This window comes from Amphiura filiformis, chromosome 14, assembly GCF_039555335.1.
Source record: "Amphiura filiformis chromosome 14, Afil_fr2py, whole genome shotgun sequence".
NCBI classification, from domain to species: Eukaryota; Metazoa; Echinodermata; class Ophiuroidea; order Amphilepidida; family Amphiuridae; genus Amphiura; species Amphiura filiformis.
In genome coordinates, this window is record NC_092641.1 from 14,472,033 (window position 1) to 14,489,438 (window position 17,406).

A 17,406-nucleotide genomic window follows, 5' to 3' on the forward strand; every position below is an offset into this window, starting at 1 on the left:
ATAAATATTCTTCAAGGCTGTTATCTAGGCTAATTTTCTCAAAATAACCTTATTTTTTAATCCATTCAATTTGAATGTAACTTTCCCTCAGAAATGGTGTCTCCTGTAGTGTAAAATGTGTAGAAACCCTCTGGCTTCAACCACTTAAAAATCATTTCATTATTGTGGCATAAATTAACAGATATTTTGCTGGTTTATTTAAAACTGTACAATATCAGTATAATTGTCAATTGAACATTTGGCAATAATCATATTGCCATTTTGAAACAAATTTACTGAGAAACATTTTCACAATGAAGATTTTAAACATTTAACTGGATATATTTCTTGAAATATTGGTCATAAATTTTATAAGATGGAGGCTCCAAATAAGGCTCGGATTATATATATTGCACCAGAGAGCATCTAGAATCCTGGAGCTTCCAGGGCCCTTAACTGCCCCTGGACCTCGGCCGTAAGGACTTTGCAATGTTCTGTTGTCTATTTTAGTGAGAATCAATTGATTCTTGCAAAATATCTTCAGGAGAATCAACTTTCATTCTCCTCACCTCTGCTCCAATGAGTCTCAGGCCCTGCAAAATGTACTTCCCCTGCTAAATCCCCACTAGTTCCGGGTCGACAAGAGCCAGGATTCAAATTGATTGGTGCATAGTAGGGTTTAGGGCGAAGGTTGGAATTAGGGTTAGGGCTAAGTTTTTGGGTTAGCGTTTGGGCCAAATAATTTTAGACCCCTTAAACCGAGGAGTGCCTAACCATGTACTAAAATTACCGTATTTCGTCAAATAAATGCTCCCGGGCGCATTACATTTTCACAATGTCATTAAAATCATTAGGTAAACTAAAAACTCACGCTAAAATGACGAACTATGAACTAGAAACACTGACTTCTGGTTCACTTCCGGGTCTCCAATACAGATTTTCACCAATTATTGACGCTATTATCAACCATGTGGGCAACTTGGTAAGATTACTACACAAGATAGCATGGAAATATCGGCATTTTTTAAACATCTTGGTTGAAAAAAGTGGTGGGGGGCGTTTATTTGAGGGGGGCGACTATTTGACGAAATACGGTCAGTAGGTATGAAAGGTGAATTCAAATTTGTCATCAAACTGCATCATTTTATATATCAAATAAAGCCCTTGAGTAAAGAAAGCCAAAACTGAAAACCATAGCATGTCATAGCACTTTTGTAGCAAAGTTAAATCTTGTCAAAGATTGACTTTCATGAAAAATATTCAGCCAACATTTCATGCATCAATTAAAAAACAAAACAGCATTATAATCTTATGCTAGTGCAACTTTTCTATGTGGAACTGCTATCACAATCCCTCTAAAATTCCACGAGCGATTGTCTCATCACAAAAAAAGATCATATTTGGGTCAAGTGCAATGTATGCATTCAGCAGTGTGTAAATGACCGCTGTTATTTTTACTCGGCGCAAGCGCAGATGGCTCATTTTTAGATGACGTCACCACCATTATCGGAAAAAGCTTCCGACTTTGGATTTATGAATGAAATTTAGCAGCGAAGTTTCTGGAGTTTTCCGAATTATGCAAATACGCAACCTATGACCTTTTTACGTCAGAATATTAATAAGCATCATGGCACCCACCGAAAGAAAACCTGATGGGAATTGATTCAGTTTTCAGCAAATTATGCTACTTTTTTGAGCAGCTTATCGATAAATAATTCCACGAATGTGAGCACGATATTTTGAAAATGTATGCAGTGGAATGTGGTTAAAAAAATGACTTTTATCAATTTTGTTTGGAGTCAGGAAATTAACTGTAGTAAAATTTGACTCCTCAGTTGTTGGAAATTCTTTCTTGGAACAAATAAAATATATTTTGTTTGAAATAAGTCAAATAAAAAATTGTTTATATTACGTTGCTAAATAATTGCATTGTTCGAATTAGATATTTCAATGAAAAAACAAGAAATAGAAAAATATCAGTAACATCCCATTTTGCCGTAACCCCCCGCCATCATCGCCATGGTCGACTTAGGGGTTCTTTTCACGCTGAACACGATGGCGCTATTCACAAGTAAGTATGTCTCGTAAAAACTCTGTGCGCCCGTACCGACTAAGGGGACAATGTTCCCGGATGTCCGACCGAGTGAATACCTGTTACTTTTAAAGTTGAGTGCCCCCCCACCCCGGATAGTACAAAATGTACCTACTAGTAGGTATCCCAGGCAAACCTTAGTTAACACATTTGCTAGTGAGCGAAATTCGCCGAGACCGGGGCCCAAACACAATGCATATTTACATAGAAATTTGAATTTTTTCGAGAACAGGTCGGTGAAGGAAACCTACATAAATATGTTTTCTATACTTCACTTGACCCAAATATATGATTTTTTATGGTGATGAACAAGTCGCACATGGAATTTTAGAGGGATTTCTAGAGGGATAAGTATTTCTGAGACAGTCACTGAAATTCTCACCCCTAAACAAGTATAAGTAGCACGATTTGCTACCCTAAACAAGTAGTTGTCTTTCCCCCAACCCTAAACAAGTGATTGTTGCAATTATTACCCCTAAACAACAGAAACAGGTGCTTTTAACCCTAAATAAGAAGTTGCTGCCTTCAGGAGCTTTTTTTTGATGATCTATGGTGTGTCGTAGTAAAAAATATGCCGGCGGCTCTGCATAGCCAGAGTCTAGTCTGGTTCAAGAAACATGTTAAAGCTTACCTCACAGGTCATGCAGTATGTCCAATATTTTCAAGATTTTTGTGCCAATAATTTCCCCTTTTTGGATCACAGGTTCAACCCTTTGGATTGAAATATTAGAATTTATTTTTTTTTTTTTGATGTACCCAATTCTCCACATTTCCAAAGATGATTTTGAACTGCAAGTCCAACGCAAATGACGACCATGGCGATTGCAAACCACACATTATGAAGTTGGAAGACAAACACGGCCAGTCTCGCTTCGCTTGGTCTATTTCCTAATTTCGTCTCCATTTAAAACATCCTAGAGCATTAATTATCATGCTGGATTTAGTGGTAAATCCAACCAATATCCTAAAACTCATTGATTTATATGAAAGGAAAGCCATCAAATAGTTCCAAATTATTCAATCGGCGTGTTTGTAAATACCCCGGTAAAATGTCAAAAGTTCGTTCACATAGCTTGTTTACAAAGTTCGTGTTTGCTTTTGATCTTGACCAAATTTTCTGGGCTGGAAGCTATCAAGACTATCATGAATATTGATGAGTTTAAACAGGTTCAGCCAATTGGAAAGCCTCTTATATTTTTCCTCATATTGACTCCACAATTAAGAAAAAGGCATAACGCATGCTGATTGGTTATATTCTGACCAGGTTGTGACCTTGTCCAGGGACCTCGTGTTTAGTATGCTAGCTGGGCCAGTAGGGATCTGTCATCACGTACAGCTGAAGGATGGCTTTTGGGTTGTAGCATTGAAGTAGGGAGAAGATCGCAGACTTTTCTTTCACTTTTCAAGAATGAAGGAGAAAGCACAAAATCCCAAACTTGGCAAAACTACCAAAAGTACGTAAGAGCTCCAAAAACATACCCTTTTACACAAATTTTACATGAATTTGATACCCTATTCACGTTACGCACGTAACGTGCCCCAATCTGAAAAAATACCCTTTTACGTGAATTTACGGATGCGCCTGATACCCCCCTTCACCACTACAGACAGTGGCCCCCCCCGGGTGTGGCTAGCATGCTAGACTTCTCGATATCGAGCATTCGAGCAATAGTAGTATGTAGGTATCCCAGGCAAACCTTAAGTTACCGTAACCAGGCCCGTACGCAGGGGGGGTGCGGGGGGTGCGACCGCACCTCCCCAAATTTGCAAAAGTATACAAAAAGTCCCAGAATGTTAGAATTTGCGAGCGTAGCGAGCCAAAAAATCAGTTTTTTTACGATTTTTTGGTCAAAAATTGTCAAAATTTGGGGTGAAAAGTCCACTTTTCACAAAATCGCCCCCCCTTTGGAAAAAAGTCCAATTTTTCAAAATCAGCACCCCTCCCCCCCAAAAAAATCCTGCGTACGGGCCTGACCGTAACACATTTGCTAGTCAGCGAAATTTGCCTAGACCGGGGCCCAAAGCCAAACACAATGCATATTTACATAGAAATTTGAGAATTTTTTTCGAGAACAGGTCGGTGAAGGAAACCTACATATAAATATGTTTTAGTATACTTCACTTGACCCAAATATGATTTTTAATGATGATGAGCCACTCGCACATGGAATTTTAGAGGGATTTTAATAGCAGTTCCATTAAAAAAAAGCTGCTATCGCCATGACTGCATGAGACTAAGAAACTAGAATTTAAGTTCACCCAATGCTGTTTTGGGGAATTTTGCTCAATGCTAGCAGAATCTTTTTGATGAAAGTCTTTGACAAGATGTAAAGTTACGGAAAGTGCTACATGACAAAAATGTTTTCAGTTTTGCTTTTGGCTTTCTTTACTTAAGTCAAGAAGGTTTTAATATGTAAAATGATGCAGTTTGATGGCAAATTTGAATTCACCTAGCATACCTACCTACTATTACTAGTACTATATAAAGTAAAATAATTACATTTGGGGATTGTGTGGCTAGCATGCTAGACTTCTTGATATCGAGCATTCGAGCAATAGTAGTACATATGTAGGTATCCCAAGCAAACCTTAGTTACCATAACCAGGCCCGTACACAATGCATGTATTTACATAGAAATTTGAATTTTTTTCGAGAACAGGTCGGTGAAGGAAACCTACATAAATATATTTTCTCTATAGGCCTACTTCACTTGACCCAAATATGATTTTTAATGATGATGAGCCACTCGCACATGGAATTTTAGAGGGATTTTAATAGCAGTTCCATTAAAAAAAGCTGCTAGATCGCCATGACTGCATGAGACTAAGAAACTAGAATTTAAGTTCATGGCAAATTTGAATTCACCTAGCATAGGCTAAATAGTATAGGTATGACAGGGAAACCTCAGTTAACACATTTGCTAGTCAGTCAAAATGGCCTAAACCGGCAATACAAATTTACATTGAAATTACATGTAAAAAGAAGCTTTTTAAGAAAGAAACCTTCCTAAATATGTTGTCTATACTTCACTTGACCCAAATATATGATTTTATTTGGTGATGAGAGACTCGCACATGTATGGAATTTCAGAGAGATTTTGATAGCAGTTCCATTAAAAAAAGGTGCTATCGTCATGAGACTAAGATCTAGAAACACCCCCGTAATGCTGTTAATTGGGAATTTTGCTAGCAGAATCTTTTTGATGAATTGAAAGTCAATCTTTGACAAGATGTAACTTTGCTACGGAAAGTGCTATGACAAAAAGGTTTTCAGTGTTGGCTTTCTTTACTCAAGGGCTTTAATTTGATATATAAAATGATGCAGTTTGATGGCAAATTTGAATTCACCTGGCATACCTAAATAGTAGATAATATAATCATAATCATAATGATGAGCATGTGAGGTTTACTGTGCACCTGTAATAACATCATCACCATGCATGTACATACATGCACAAACAAGCATGCACATACTGACATACATAATGCATGCATCCATGTCATGATGTCCAATTGCATGAGGAAAGCTTACGACTACAGTTCGGCAAATCCGTCAAATCGGGATGTATACCCCGATCGGGATGTACATCCCAATCGGGATGTATATGGCGCATTTGGAAATGAAACACGTGGGCAGTTCGTATTCGCTAACGCGTACCAGGGTAGGGTGTGACAAACACGCTGGCGGAAATTTGTTTATGGTTTCGGAAAATTTTAAACATGTTTAATCGATTCCTTACAAAATTTTACCCATAGGTTAACCGTGGGAAAAAAGGGGTTTACCGTTGCAAAAAAAAGTTATAGAGCCTCAAAGTTGGATTTTACGTTAAAAAAACTAATTTTGTAAGAATTCAGGGTCCCTAGTTAGGTTGTCGCAGAAAAAGCAGGCCCAAACGAATGTGGCGACATTATAAAATGTGTTTCCAACATTCAGATGAAAGTCACGGCTTTTATCTATCATTTGCAAAAAATAGAGCTCATGATAAAACAGTTTTGAAGATATGTGACGTGTCATGTCAAAAGGAGACACTTTTGGGCAGGATCATAAATGGAGAAATAGCCAAAAGTTTGCCGGTGGGTGATTTTTTCACAATTTGGGTTTGTTGCAAATTTGTGATGTTATTAATGTTAAAAATATTGTGTGATAGTTTCAGACTGGAATATAACTGGCATCTTGTATTTTTTGAGACATTTTCCAAGTTAATTCCTACTCTCAACATTGTCAATAATATTTTTAAAGGCCGATATCTCAATTTCCAATTTTATAATACCATAACTTCCGAACTCAATATCTTCGCTTAGGAATGTCCGATTTCATTGGGGAAAATGGCATTGTAGAGCAAAATATCTTTATATTTAAGATATGTAAAAACCTCAAAATTCATAACCTGCCCAAAAGTGTCTCCTTTTGACATGACACGTCACATATGATCTCGGATGTAATAAAAATTCCCTTTAAAAGGGAAAGCCAGCCTCAATGTAGAAGAGGTCTTGTAATTAGTTTTGGTCAATGTGAAAGGCATTTTTAGGATCACGCTTACATCTACATGACAGTCCACCAAACCATCAACGATGAGAACATGCACACTGAAACAGCAGAAAACATTAATTCCTAATCTCATGTCAACTCTTTTAATTCATTACATGTACTCCAAATTGTTCTGGTCTGTTTGTTTTGTTGTTGTTGTTGTTGTTGTTGTCGTTGGTTTTTTTTGTCTTTTCAGCTTTTTACCCACGATATCTCAATTTCCAATTTTGTAATACCAGAACTTACGAACTCAATATCTTCGCTTAGGAATGTCCGATTTCACTGCTTTCGATATATACACTGCCGGTTTGAGTTAACTTACATGTACATTTTATTTTAAAATAACTTAATTAATTCGCAATGTATAGTTTAAGCCTACTATATTATAATAGATAGTGGCCAGCACATTTATAAAGGACTGGTTACTCACTACAATCTTCACTCTTAAACTGTGTTTTTCTGAATGTGCTGATCATGTTGATTGCTAGTCGGAAACTCCCTGCGAAGCTATGGACATGGCATCTTACATACTCCATTCTATAACAGGCTGCCTAGTGCCTTGTGTGGTTTCTCTGCAATCGCTTTGTTGACTGTAATTTTATGAATAAAATAGTTATGTGTCATTTTATTTATAATAAAGAAGTTAATAAATTAATAAAGTAACACAATTTATTTATCTATAAGTGCATGTCAAATGGAGTACATTGTTCAATACTATATGCATAAATTATGCCCATATTATAGCTAGGCCCTAAAAACTTTATTTTGCATCGGATTTTTCCCGTTGAAAAGACAAAACTGATGTTTATGATAGCAACCATTTCATCAATAACATTTTGAGTCATTTTTATCCATAAAAGCGACACAGGATATATAGATAACTACTTTCACATCAATATGGTCCATATGATCACAGATTGTTGAGAATCTGTGATATGATCCGGGATATGATGAAGATTTTGATTCTATAGATCTGTTATCAACATGATATCACGCTGTTCAGTGGTCAAGGAGTAAGGACCCCGGTCAAGGACACTGATATGACATCATAGGTGATGTCAGATTTTCTTCTGCTGACCATATGATGCTATATATATTAACTATTATTGTTACATTTAGGCCTTTAAACTTTTAAAGTCATAATTAATTAGTTCAAACATAACTTTGGTAATACTCACTCGTTTTCGTTCGTTGAAACGGCAAAACATACTTTCTTATTCTAACAAATCCAATTAAAATATTTAAAAAAAAATTTAACCACAAAAAGTAAAAAAAAAAATCATTCCAATACCACTAAAATATAATCTCTTGAGTAAACTGACCCCAAACCTGAAACAGGTACCAGCCCCGAATGGGCTGGCGAAAATGGTTGAAGGATGCAATTTTAGGCCTAAATATTGATCAGTCAAGTCGCACCGCACAGCTCGCAAACGCACAATAGGCCTACTTCATTCAAATTTTTGTTTGTTTGTTTACTGTTGTTTTTCATTGTTCGTTTGTTTTGTTTTGTTGCTGTTGTTGTTGTTGTTTTTGTTTGGGAGAATTTTGTTAAGCAAGGGAGGATTTTGGTAGGGGTGCAGCTGTGCAAGGCAAGCAACTTTTAAGTTCGTTGAATAGATTCATCATGCAGGTTTGTTCAGTAATGTAGGCTTAGGCCTACACATTTTTGGATTGCTTTTTGACAAAAGCGAAGTAAATTTTTACTCACTATACAATATTTTTTGTAGGACGACACATTATAATTATGTAGTCAGTAAAAATTCACTTGGTTTTGAAAAAAAATTCAAAATGTTTATCAACATTTAAGTTGAAAATGGAAAGGGTGCAAGTCAAAAGGGGGATATATATTACGGATACACTTTAAAACGCTTTAGGCCTATTATAGGCCTAAGCTATAAGCTAAGAATTTAGAAACTGAACGTTACAGAAAATGTTAACATATGCAAAGATCTTTTTTTGCAGGCCGAGGAGGCAATCAATTTTTAGCAGTGAGAGGGATTTTCTTTGACATTGAATAGAGCGAACACCAGATTTAACATGTTTAAGAATGTATCAAACTCACAGACAATTATTATTGCATAGCCCCTGAGCCCCTTCCGTTAAAAGTGCGAGGACATTAATTTAGCCCACCCAGTAAATTATTTTGCCCACCGTAGGCCTACCCAGTAGCTCCCAGTAGGCCTAAATTAAGGGATGTCACCAGCCCGGCTCACCAGTAATCAAGTTCCAATATTCTGTTATGCGTTAAAAGGCAGAGAGGAATAATTCGGCTCATGATTTTTTTCATTGTTAAAATATCATGCATTCAAGGAACCACTTTCCTTCAAGTTTATGATATATTCTCCGCCATTTTTTGGTAGTTGAGCTGCTCGGATTTTCCGCGGAAAACACAATATACACCCAGAGAAGATCTTCTCTGATACACGTACACCCAGGCCCGTACGCACCCCCCTCCCCATTTGCAAAAGTATACAAAAGGTCCTAAAATACTCACAAATTGCGAGCGTAGCGAGCAAAATAATCAGGTTTTGTACGCTTTTTTGGTCAAAAATGGTCCCAATTTTGGGAAGAAAGTCCACTTTTCACGAAATTGCCACCCCTTGGGAAAAAAGTCCACTTTTTCAAAATCAGCACCCCCCAAACAAAATCCTGCGTACGGGCCTCGATACACCATACCAATCCCTACAGCACATCAGGGCATGTGCTGAGTCGTCATTTGGTGAATTTTCAGAATTGTAATATTTTAAATATCTTTTTGATGCTTAAATCATATAGGCTCAGGAACGGGGGGGGCTCAGCTCCCTTAATAATTTTGGTGCGGGGGCTGAAAGGTATTTCCTAGGTGAAGTTTAAAAATTGTGATAAAATAGAGGGAAAATGGTTGTTTGTGACCTATTTTGTAAAACTTTCCTGACTGTGGGGCCCGGGGGGGGGCACTCGAATTTTTTTTTGGTAGGGGTGTGCCACCGCCAGTTTCGAACTTGAGGTCTAAGGAACTGATCGGCCAGTCAAAAAGGGGGGTCTAGGGAACTGATTGGCCGGTCAAAAAGGGGGGTCTTGGGAACTGATTGACTGGGGGGGTCTTGGGAACTGATCGGCCGCCAAAATCTGAAATATCTCGGAAACTAAACCCGCAGAGGCCAAACCAGGGTTCAATTTTGTTGCGTTTTTGTCACAGATTTTTGAAGGAATCGATTTCACTTTGAATTGTGCATTAAATTATTAATCAGGAAAATCATTAATGCAAAATAGGTCTGGTTTGGCCCATTACGATGGAAACCTCAACAAAGCAAAACAGCATTCAAATCAAAATTACTAGACCCTGTAGACCTACAATCTATGCTATTAGCCTACTGATAATTATAGCAGCATTACAAAAGCCCACCATAAAAACAAACCCACAAGAATTCTTTTTTTCAGTGCCGAATAGAAAAACATTTAGACTACATTGAACTGTCATGCTTATACCATGAGATGATTGAGTGAAGTGTGCAGAATTTGACAGCCATTCCACTCCGATTTTACTAGACCAGTAGATCGTAAATTACCTTTTAATTCATTGTTTATGGAGAGCTGCAAGGATGTGTACATAATTATTAAGGTACTTTTCCTCATATTTGGCAATTTTATTCCAAAAAGAGATCTCAAAATCATTTATTTCTAGCTAAATGTTCACCAGCTGGACTCTCGCGATCGGCATTGCTGCAATGTTTATTTATTATCAGTCAACCAGTGTTGCCACTACTAAAGGAGCCCAAAATCCCACCCAAAGTTCACCTTATTCCTTACAATGTGTTTCAATGGGGAAGAAATTAATGGAAAATTCCCTTTGAAGTTTTTGGGCTCGCAAAAGTAGCTTTTGGGTCTGCTTTTGGGCTTGAAATAGTAGGACAGAAAACACGTCTCTCAAGATGCCGATGAGAGCGGAAATCGATGATCTGAGGGTCTATGGAACGGGAAATCGATGATCTGAGGGTCTAAGGAACGGCCAGTGGCTCTGAAAAAGGGGGTCGTCGCCCATGCACATACCCGTATAGCTCGAATGTGAGTGCCCCCGGCTGTGGGGAACCCCGGGCCAGTGGCGGCTGGTGGTAGTTTTTTTACTTGGTGCAAATCGGCGCGAAGCGCCGCCCGGAGCACTTGTGCGACGAAGGGGGGTGTCTGAGGGGGGATGTGGCCCCCTCAGAAATTGAGATATTTTGAAAAATAAAGTTAAAATGGTGCGATTTGCTGCATACTTTTAGGGTAAATTAAAAAAAAACCTGAACATAAATAGGTTAAAACAAGATCCTTGATTCTTCAAATAAAACTTACCTAATATATTGTCATCATGTGTAGAAAGGCGATTTTGAAACAAATAGTCGACAGAAGTCATCTTGAAATTGAATAAATTTGGCTTGCAGAATACTAGTATATCTTGAGCTACACACTAGTCATGCTAGCTGGTATATTTATACTAGTTTCAATAGCATTTTTGGTGCATGATGCATGCATTAGCACACCAAAAATATATAGGGTGCAATAAGTTCTTGCTTAGTGCTTAGTAGGTCTGCATGAGGTTACATTATTATTCAGGTTTAGTTTGAACAATATTTTGACATAATTGTGGCACTGACTCACCCTGAATGATCACACACCATGACATTTCCATTAAACTTAATCCAAAAACCTTGAAACCACAATAACTTTCTTACAATAAACCACAGATATTCCGATATCTGTGAATAAACAAGCTGATGATGTCTAGACTCCACAGAAACCTCAACTTTTTGACTATTGAGTAAGGAAATTCTTCTTGACTCTGTGGGCCACATAAGATGTTGAACTGTGTTGAAGATTATGAAAAAGTGGAGCGAACCTATTTTCTGCACCACGGTGTAGTGTAGGTGTCGCATAGAAGCTAATGGAAAAGCTTTTATAGTCATTGCATAGTGGGTTTATGTGGGAGAGATAGCAACTAGTGGAGCGAAACTGGAATCTGTACCATTTTGAGGTTGCCAGGTTACTTCTAATTATGCACTGGACAAAAACTTAAAAATCCCTATGATACATGGTTAAGACTCACAGAATAAGCCAGAATAGCCATTTTTAGTTTTTGCTATAAATGTATTTAAAGGCCCATTCAGTGATTTGCTCATCCGGACATTCGTAAAAATCATCAAAATTCAGATTTTGGTACCTTTGGTTTGTCATAGATGTGCTAACACAGCATGCAGTGGTTCAGCCTAAAGCCGTATTTAAGACAAAATAAGACATTTTACACGATTATTTAGATACTTACAGTATCTAATTTAGCTACATGTATATGAATGTGGCTTCAACTTCGTCAGTAGGGGAGATTGGGGTTAGTTGAAACATTTTTCACAAAATCGTCTTTTTAACGCAAACCGATTACTTTCAAGAAACACTAACCATATCAGTATAAACATATACATACATGCTACAAATACAGCCTTAAACTTTATTGGACCTGCTTATGATTATTCATATAATCCAATTTGAAAATTTGAAAAAAGTGTTTCAACTAACCCCACCCCTGGGGTAAGTTGAAACATAGGGTGAAGGTTAGTTGAAACACGGCTTGTAAAAATTTCAAAATAATTATTATTGTGTTGTTAGGGTTATACTTCCCTTGAAGGCACCCTTTGATATACAATCAGTGTGAAAAAAATGAATAAATAAATATGTGGGAGTGCGGGTCAATACTTTGGACACAAGGTGACGAGTGTCACCATGCATCAAAATATGAGAAGCCTAAAATATTATAAAATGTACTTTCTGTGTGCACTTTTTGCTTGTATTATTGTTTTTTAGCCATATTAAAGCAATATTGAAGAAATGGTAAACATGTTACAAATTTTTAAAAAGTCAAATTTTTAACCATATTTTTCTATGCAATTTTCACGTGTCAACTAACCCCACCTCAAAAGTTTCAACTAACCCCGATGCCTAGTTTTACATTTCAAAGTTCATTACACAAAATAAGAAATACAATAAAACTTTTATTTAACATTATTCTGGGACTTACTACTAGTGCTTATGATACTCAAAAAATAATCCCCTGAATCTTCAAACAACATGGAGATAACGCATCTTTTCTGAGGGGTATAAAAATTAGTCAGTAAGTCAAAAAACAGATATTCCATTCCCAAGCCAACACTGGTGGGGCATCAGTGCTGTTGCTAATTTGGTGGATGACCCTTACTAATACCTATTACTAGGTGCCAGTATTTTGCCAAATTAATTTTTTGTGTCAGAAAAAAATACAATGTTTCAACTTACCCCGCGTTCCAACTAACCCCAATCTCCCCTACTGCTGTTTTCTTCGTTTGTTTTTTTGCCAAATTTGGTATTTCAAAAATACCAAATGACAATTTGAATGACTTATCCTTCACTTTTAAGTCTAAAATGGCCCAAAATGAGGGTTTTTCAATATTGCCGTCCATTTCTAATCGTCACCCTCATAGACTTTACATGTAAAATAAAAAGGCTCATAAAATTTAATAGCACCTAGTTAGGATGTAAAATTCACACAAAATGCTTTTTGAGTGATTACAAATATAATTAAATACTTTTCATTCGGGGCTATGTGGAATTTTTTTTAAATGTATTCTTGTACAATGACATTTCACAATAAAATGTCCATTGGAAAGCATTGGTGGGGGGGCCAAGCAATTTTTGGCAAGCCGAGAGGAGGGGGGGGCAAGCGATTTCTGGCAAACATTCATGGGCGCCTTTTGAATAAAACGCTCAAAATGGCTTAGGAAAACAGTACAGAAACACTTAAATATATGCAAATTTTCCTACTCGCTGCGATCGCAACATACCATGATTTAAGATTTGCAAATTGAGATCCCCATGTATTTTTTAGCCTATATTTGACCATTTTCGTCAAATTTTACTTTATTTCATTGACTTCGTTATCATCATGGTTTATTTGAAATGCATTAGATAGATATTTAGACTAGACATAAATGCAGATAACATTTTTAGGCTGGCCATTTTTGGCCTATAGCCTTTTGTTACGTAGGCTACTCGTTTTAAAAATGGTAAGATATTTAAATGTTGAGCAATATCGAGGATAGGCCTGTGCCCATGTTATAGTGCAATTTCATGCATCTGCTTCACAATTCTTGGTTTTTATTTTTATTTTTTACAGTTTATAATAAAATGTTGGGGTCAGTGTTAGGCCTATAATAGGGTTAGGATGAAATTACAAAACCACTAAAACCGACTTCTGCATATTGAATGAAAATCAGTATAGAATAGGCCTACTCAAAAGTGCTACTTGTGTGTGTTGCTTATCTTGAGTTTCGAGTCTTGAGTCAAATTTTCGAGTCTCGAGTTTCGAATCTCGAGTCAAGTTTCGAGTTTTATATTTCGAGCTTCGAGTCTCATATTATGAGTTTCGAGTTACATTTTTCGAGTTTCGAGTCTTATATTTCGAGTTTCGAGTCTCATATTTCGAGTTTTGAGCCTCATATTTCGAGTTTCGAGTCTTATATTTAGAGTTTCGAGTCTCATATTTCGAGGTTTGAGTATCGAGTGTCAAATTTCGAGTTTTGAGTTTATAATAATCAATAGTTCAGGGACTAATCACAAAGTGAAAAGAAGTGATAACCCTTTTTGGTTCTACAATGTATATTTTTTTCGCCTAAAAACTTTTTTCTGTTCTACTTAGAACCCTTGAAGCCGGTTCCAGGTTCTACAATAAAGCATTTCCTTGTCTAAAGATGGAACATTAAGAACCCTTCAAAGATTCTATATCATAAAGAGAAATCTTCTTTAGCCTAGCCAAGCAAATGGTTTTATCCCCCAAAAAAAAACAAAACAAAAAAAAAAAACAAAACATAGGGCCTATACTAGGTATGTTCATAAAATTTTGAAGTTCAATATTTTTAGCTGAAAGTTCTTTCATTTGAAAGAGAATCAAATTACCTAAACAATAAGGGGTCAATCATGTTTCTAGTGCATATACTTTTGAAGTTACAGACTAAAATAGTGTCACCAAATTGTCCAAAATTTTGTGTGTGAAATTGTGACAGCAGGCACATGTACAATGTACACTACTGTATGTGACCCCAGATGACCTCCTATTCTTTACTGTAAGAAAGCTGTTTTGGATGGTCTTGATTTACACACAAATTGCTTTTGCGCTTTAACGAAAGCGCCCACTTGGTGGAACATAGATTGCACTATGTGATAGCTTATGAATCCATTATTATGCCAGTACCAACATAAGTCAACATCACTTAGGTTTTGGTTGTCAAAATTAATTTTTAGTAATTTTTTCCATTGAGCCCCACAGTAAAGCCATTTTTGGACCGTACAGGCACATTCCACTTCCCTATGGACGAATAGCGCCACCTATAGTGTGTGATGTGAGCCTGACTACCTATACTACTTTTCACTTTTCTTAACTTTGCGATGTGAGTCCTTGAAATAATTAGAATTAGATTGAAAGTCGCTGTTCTACTAGGCCTATTTAAATCTTTAGGTTCTTATATGCATGTACATGTACTCTAAAAAGTAGAGTCTATGCTTTATGTAACTTTTTAAGGTTCTTTATTTATATAGTATCATTGCTTAAGGCGCTGAAAACGGGGAAAAAAGAAGGTTCTACGTTGCACTAAGTCAGAGAACAATGTTTGGCTGATCTATCTTCTGTTTGAGTCCCTGGTTAAATCTGATATTGCATACAAATATATTAATTACAACTTGATCTTTAAAATAAAAATAAATTGCTTTCCATCGCGTTTGAGAACATGTGCTGCAAGAAATGCTATAATTAATGTCCTGGAATAAATCACTGCAAATGAGTTAAGTTACTGGTTCTTGGGCCCTGCTGGCGCCGGTTGTAAGCATGGCGTTTTATACATCCCATTCGGGATGTACTTCCCGCTTATACATCCCGTTCGGGATGTACATCCCGTTTTGGTATATATGCTCGTTTTGACGGATTTGCTGAACTGGACTATGACGACTTAATACGTCTTTATACCATTTTGTATACGACGTGCACGTAAACATGCATGCATGGTCATGATGGTAAAGTCGTAAACAAATTTATATTCATGAAAAACTGAAGCTCCACAGTGCAATGACATGATTACGATGCACGGTCATGGAGTTTATTAGTACGTACCAATGTCTCAGTTTACTCTAAGTCGATTTAAGGTTCATTCTTTGAAACCATTACGCCCCAAAAAACGAATAATTTGGCTTAAAAAGTCTGTGATTTCACGTCGTCATTTTCGCCCTTCACCTCACGATTCATGTTTTCAGGTCATCTTTTTAGTGTTGGGCGATATCATCAACATATCGTAGTCCGCCCATACCACGTTTCGACAACTTGATCGAGTTTCGACACTCATTTAGCTTTAGGCCTCAAACAAAAAAATTTCAATTTTATTACAAAAAAAAAAAAAATAATAATAATAAAAATTAATAAAAAAAATAAAATAAATAAAATGATTAATCAAATGTTTTAAAAAAGAAGAAGAAAAGTTTCAAGACCTTTATCAAACGCAATTTACACTGCGCTTTAAGGAACTGTAATGAGCGTTTTGAGCGTTTCGACAGTATTTTTTGTGGGACATGAGATCACATCAGACATATCGAATTGCATTCTGAATACGAAGAATGTCTTTCTGATATCAAATAAATTTCATTTTATGAAATTGACGATATAATACAAATTTTATGACAAATTATTAAAATTTGATATTTTTCACATTTTTGAGATATTACAGTCCTCGAAGTAAATTTTATAAATTTAATGATATAGTCTTAAAGTGTATGTAGCTGGGAGGAAAAGCCGACGATCAATTGAAAATTTTGACCTTTCATATTGAAGATATGGATTTTTTCCCCAAAAGACTTAATTTTTTTTGGTGTTTTGGGAAAAAATCCATATCTTCAATACGAAAGGTCAAAATTTTCAATTGATCGTCGGCTTTTCATCCCACCTACATACACTTTTAGGTAGAAATCATCAGATTTATAAAGTTTACTTCGAGTACTGTTAAATATCAAAAATATCAATTTTAATGATTTGCCATAAAATGTGTATTAGGCCTACATTGCGAATTTCACAAAATCAAAATTATTTGATATCAGAAGGACCGTCGTATTCAAAATGTAATTCGATATGTCTGATGTGCTCTAATGTCCCACAATAAATACTGTTCAAACGTTCATACCCCTTCCCTTAAAAGTAAAAAAAAAAGAAAAATCAGAAAAACCCACTAAACCCATAGCCTATAGGCCTACCCTATTTTATTTTTATTTTTAGGCCTATGTTACCCCAATCAAACAGTTTTCTTTTTTAGCCTTAAAAGAGTATTTTGTGATTCTAGCTTTCTCTTATGACATATTTCAGTAGATAACCACAAAGCGTATTCCCAACATTTCAGTTGATTGCGAGTTTGCGTTTGCGAATTGTGCGGGGAGGGGGGCACTCCCATATATTGACATGTATAACGACGGTCAATTTGTGTCGATGAAAAGACCCCGGTATTTTTGGCAAATCCTACACCCAATGACCCCGTTTTTATCAATTTAACAGCCTACACTGAATGATACCTTTTTTGAAAAAATAGTCCTCAAAATTGAAATTTCAACGCGCTACGCTCGCATTTTCAGCAAAATGGACGATTGATCGGGCCGGATAAAAATGCTGCAGGAGGACATTTTAGTTGGAAGTGGGTCACCCAGCAGAGCTCTTCGGAAATCAACTTGTTGAAAATACGACGCGGATCACCAAAGCCGCGTAATAAACCCGAGACCTTTATAGGTAGCTATTATG

At 36.5% G+C, this 17,406-nt stretch overlaps 1 protein-coding gene across 1 annotated transcript in view; it reads right to left on the minus strand.

Annotated features, from left to right (window-relative positions):
• Positions 1-15,857, minus strand: part of LOC140169216 (vitamin D3 receptor B-like) — a 42,126-nt gene extending 26,269 nt beyond the window's left edge. Inside the window, exon 1 of the mRNA XM_072192473.1 lies at positions 15,745-15,857. The gene's annotated coding sequence lies outside the window, so the exon portion shown is untranslated. The remainder of the gene's footprint in view (positions 1-15,744) is intronic.
• Positions 15,858-17,406: the final 1,549 nt, after the last annotated feature.